Here is a 6,000-nt window from a genome sequence, read left to right as displayed (position 1 = left end):
GCAAGTCCGGGGGGAAATGTTCCTGTTAAACAAGAATGAAATGCAATTAAAAAGTTACATGTATTTTATAAAAGTGTGTTTCTAAAGGGGCATGGTAACGATTTCATCTTAAGCATAAATAAACAGCTCCTACCGTTTAACACATTCATTTTAGGTATAAAGCTTGAATTTATTCTTCAACATTCAAAATGTAAACAAAAGCAATGTTTACATAGCAAAGAATTATCAGCTCTGTAACTCGCTTATCACTCAACGAATCATACTCAAATTTTGGTTGCCTATTAAAAATGCCTTAATGAAGCATTGTAAACATTAATCAAACAAATAATTTTTGACCAAAATCGTGACCATGCCCCTTTAGAGGTCAAACATTTTTTTTCGATTTTAATGTTTACAATGCTTAAGTAAGGCATTTTTAATAGGCAACCAAAATTTGAAAATCGTTAGGAACTGTTTATTTATGCTTTAAATGAATAATAAGATAGACAAACCAGCTTTAAAAAGATTTTTTACTGGTATATGGAACCTATGTAAACAAAAACAGGGCAGCGTTTACATGACGAAGAATTGTGAGCCCTGTATCTTGCTTAAAACTCAACGACTGGCACCCAAATTTCATTTGATCATTAGAAATGCATTCCTAAAGCATTGCAAATAATAACAATTAGAGGTCTTTCCACCTTAATATTTTTAATGAATTGCTAGATTGCTCAATAAGGTATACAAAAAATTATCACACCTATGATACATGTTGTGCTATAAAATGGGAAAACCGCAAAGCCATAAAATGATAAATGATTTTTAAAGAGATTTTTTTAAATTTTCAAGCCATTTTTAAGAATTCCATGTTGTATATATCGTTAATATTTATTGAATTACTTTTCTGAATTTTTTCCACTATGAACAAAACTGAGCCTAGGTGATATTTTTTACACAATCATATAAACAGTAAAACTAACAATAGAAGAGAGTGTTCTACAGGCTAACAAGTTCCACTTGAGTAACCACCAGGACTTCCTTTGATACCTGGCTGACCCAATTGAATACCTTATTGCGCAATCCAGCAAGCTATTGAAACCATTATTATAATTCTGTATATTAAATTATATGAAAATTCATTCATTAACCGACATCCAAATGACCATAACCTTTGACCTTTATGTCATTTTGTTCGGCCAAGGTAGACGCTTCTATTCCAAGTGGTCAGAACTCTCTATGATAGACAATAAAAAAGTATAAAGTGATTATATTAAAGTTTCAATACTTTCAGGGGCAATAACTGCTAGAAGGGGGCCTTAGATCTTTTGAGTATGCATAGATTGAAGAACCCCCTAAGTGTAATGAAGACATTGGTAAAAATTCCAAATATCTATCTCTTATGGTTTCAGAGGAGTAGCGATAACAAGCATTTCCTTCTCAAAGGGCAATAACTCTGTAAGTTCTGGGAGTTCTTTGACACAGGGTCAATTGCTATCATAACTTTTAATGAGCAATTACATAAAATTTAAATTGTTTGGATAACTCTAATAACAAAAGAAGAAGAAGAAAAATAAAAAACATAAAGAAAACAAGAGGTCTTTCACCTGAAAGGTGGAAAGACCTAAAAACAGAAAAATAAAATTTGACCAAAATCGTGACCATGCCCCTTTAAGTGTTTTTAAAGATGTTCAGATAGAGCCTGTTTAATTTCGTCAGGAGATCATTCCACAAGTGCTAAGCTGGCGTTCTCCGTACGTCTTTGTCCGAATTAAGGAGGCACACATCGCAGTGATCTGATGGGGTTTATATTCAAATTTAAAGTTCTTGGTATATGATGGAGCTAGTCCGTGCAGCGATTTGTATGAATACGTAAGTATTTTGAACTGCGTGCGAAAGTACAGATTGGCCAATAGAGATCTGCCAGGATAGAGGGTGATAGATGTCTGTTCTCGTAACAATGACTGCTGCGGTGTGGACACGTTGTATTCTCCCGAGTGTATGAAGGTAGCAGACCCATAGTCCAATCTTGCAGTGATTTCAGCGTTGAATATGGTTTTGCAGGTTTCTTTTGGGAGGAAACGCCGTATACGCCCAATGTTGCATATCTGAAAGTGACACGAACATTATGATTGAATACGTTATTATATGTCGTTATATTACTAGTACAATGCATGGTTATGAATTACCTTTCTTTTTGAATTAATAAAGTAATTCAAAAACCAATGTTAACTGTAGTATAAGTTTCAAGTAGAGGTTGTGAACACTTGCTATGGCATATGTAGAGACTTATTTGTAAAACAATATACCGACACATACGTTGATTTGCCTCGGCTACTCGTTGAAAAAACACATTTTAATTTAAGCGACAGTAGGGCGCATCTTATCAAAAATCCGACTTAAAAAAAATTTCCAATCGGTTGCAGTATTTTTGTACTACAAATTACAAAGTTCTCCATGAAATAAATCTAATTATTTCATTAAAGTTAATAATTATGTATAACCTATCACATATTTACATCGCAACGTGTTCCTGAGTCAGCCTTCTATACTATTACGCACGCGCATTTACTGTAAACAAAACACTTGCAGGGCTCGCGAATGTTCTCCTGTACATGTTTGTTGATAAAAATATGTCTTTTCTACTTCTTCCAGGTAATAATTGTTCAAAGTTTTTAAAATACCACAATTGCTATTTTGTAAGCATGTATTTTGCGTGTTTATCATAGGAGTTGATTACAACCTAAATTCATTTTTGTAAGTGAGGCCCATTGATGGGTTATTTGGCACATTTATGTCTGTTCATTTTAAAATGATCCGAAATTGGTAAACCATTAATAGATTATCGAGAAAGTGATTATGTGTTCCGTTTAAAGAGAATGTGTAAATCTGAAGTTATTCACACATGTGTTTTAGCTGTACTGTCTCTTTAACAGCTAGTCAAGTAAATGGTATTTCTTTTATAAACGGTGTATATTATATAAATAGTGCCTGTTTGGGAGGGTAACTGTTGAAATTGACACCCCTCGAAAACCACTGTCAACCGCTTTGCGTCGGTTATAATCTATTATTGACAAATGTTAAGTAATAGAAAACTTTGTATTTAAGTGCATAAAGGTCAAATATGATGTGCTATACATAAAAGTGTTTCTATTTTTAATTTAACAATAAATATATATATATAAGGTCTTTGATACAAATACAGAACTGTTCATGGGATACTATTATCAATGCAAATATAAGCCAACTCATCATATAAGGTACATTGATCTGTCCTAGGTTACATGTACTATCTTGTAAAATGTGCCATGGATTTGATGAGGACTTCAGCAGACATTAACAACTAAGGAAATTGCATTATTTGCAAGCAAATGTTATGTAATCATTGAATCATATAAATATTAAAAAACAACATTTATTTCAAGTTTTTAAAAGTCAAAGGAATCATTCGACAACCCTTGATTATGGTCCTTTTTTTACCCCCCCCCCCCCATACTTTGGACTGTGAATAGTTAACTCCTTAGGTAGCCAAATGAAAACATGTTCAGTTTTATATTGTAGTAAAAACTCCACAATTGTGTAATGTGCACCTAGGTATCAATTTATTAAAAAGTTTTTAATTTAATTTATTTCGAATATTTGAGAAGAAAGCGAATTTTATCGCCACTAAGGGCATAAACTTTAAATAACGGCATAATTTTGCATGTCATCTTTCTTTCCGGGTATCTCAAAAACTATTAGTGATACAAAGATAATATTACTATGTATAGAAAGCCCATGTCCTAGAGAGTATTTGGACCAAAATTTGTTAACCTCTGAAAATAGGCCAAATATGACCCTAAGCGTACCTTGTTCTTAAACGAGAAACGATTATTGAATACTAAATCATATCTGATGAGTATAAAAATAGATAATGAGATTTTAAAATATCTTAGTTAAAAAAAACACCATTTATTTATTATTTTTCCGTAATCAGTTAATGGCCCTTTTTGATATCGTTCAAATATTTAATTACATCAGCAGTAATTAATGAGCGCCGTGGCGCATATGGTAGCGCATTGGCCAACGGACCCAAGGGTCGTGGGTTCGGATCTCACGGCCGGCAATGATTTTTCTCCAAATTTTCTTTCTGTAAAATGCCACAAAAATTAAAATAATATTAATCCAGTAACAGTTAATTCTCGGCTCGATACAAATTTGACAACAATAAATCAAGCATGCATTGATAGTTTTATTTATTTTATGTGAACATAATCTCATGGATGCAATTAGAAATATTGTTAAGTTCAAGATAATTTTGCAGCTTAATTTTATCCTTAATTTCCTATTTTTTATACATTTTATCTATGCTAAGGGGAAATAACTCTTTTTCTGACTGTTCTCTCAGTTGTATGTCTAAATGCTATAAATTTTCTTATCCCAACAATTAATTTTAAAATCTTTTTGTAGTTTTACTTTCCTGACACAGTTGAAAATAAAATTAAACAAGATAAACAAATTTCTGCCAACAAATATTTTACTTTTAACAAAAAAAGGACGGTTTTCTGATGCTAAATTATGCTTTAGTTCATGTTTATCTGACATCTCAAAAAGTGTGATGACATGTATATTTTTTCTTATAATTGATGAAATTTAAGTCTATTAAACTGAAATCAGTTCTGTTTTTCAACTTTCATCAGAGGGTTTTACGAGTATGGAGTTACCTTAAAAGAACTTTAAATGATTGTAAACAAAAACAGGACATGAACCTTGTTTTCATAACAAAGCATTGTGAGCTCTGTATTTTGCTTCTAACTCTACAATTGATACTCAAATAGGAGGTGCTTTTCTAAAGCAATGTGAAAAATGAAAATAAAAGTAACTAAATTGGACCAAAATCGTGACCATGTCCCTTTAATCTAAAGCTTAAGAATATTTGGAGGGAAAAATTCAAATCGTTTTATAGACTGCCAAAGAACTCGTGACCGTTTTGTAGACTGCCAGGGTACCAGATGAATGTCTAGCGTGCTCTACATGTACTGACGATCTGTGTGTGACGCTCTCCAGTAAGAAAGTATACTGTATTCGAGGTGGGTTATCTAGTTGCATAACATTACAACCATGGATTATTTAGAATTTTACTCAGCAATCAGAAAAACTGATGTAGTGAGATATACCTGCATGTGAATATATTTGCAGCTGTATTGATTTAGTTATAAAACCAATTGTGTCTCTAGATCACTTATCACTACATGTATGTATTATGTAAATCATTGAAAAGCATTTACTTGTAAGTGCCTTTGTTCAACCACAGAAAATGTATATTGATTAGACTTTAATAGAAACGACACAATTTTCTGTGTATTTATCAAATATTCCTTTTACCTTTTAATGCTTACTAGCGAAGGGAAGTGAAGCTCAACAAATTAAAAGCATCAGGTTTGGAGCTTCAATTGACAAGGACTGATAATACTAAAATATTAATTGTCTGTAACTTTTTATACTGATGTTATTCGGCCTGCATCAACTCTTTATGAGTTCGCAGAATTTGACATATGGCAACTGTGGTGCTTTTAAAGCTTTTTTCAATATGTTTAAATTGTGTGTCATGTAAGTATAGTACCAAAAAGTTCGAAAAGAATTAACAGAAATCATGCAGAATTATTTTGACTGATACAAACATTTTGACTTTTTTTTAGTACTGCCACTGAAGTTTTGAAATAAAGACAATAAAAAAATAGATCGAATGTCCTCCGTTTTGCTATGGGTTTATTTTTGTTTCTGCTTAAAGCGAAAAAAATGCAAAATAATATCGATATCATTTTCATTTTGTTAATATTTTGTGCAAAACAGGAAACTACTTCTTTAATATTTGCTGCAAAAATCGGTGTGAGTTTAATCGCATGATATTTCAGTATTAGCTATTTATAATGAAAAGTAGCTAAATTTTCCAGTAATTATAGTCAAATTAGTTGTTACATAAATACCAAAGGCAGCATTTTATAATGAAATTAAATTTTTGAAATTCACTTACAGAAACACAAT

The sequence above is a fragment of the Crassostrea angulata genome, chromosome 2 (assembly GCF_025612915.1).
Source record: "Crassostrea angulata isolate pt1a10 chromosome 2, ASM2561291v2, whole genome shotgun sequence".
Taxonomy (NCBI): Eukaryota; Metazoa; Mollusca; class Bivalvia; order Ostreida; family Ostreidae; genus Magallana; species Magallana angulata.
This window is presented reverse-complemented; position numbering follows the sequence as displayed.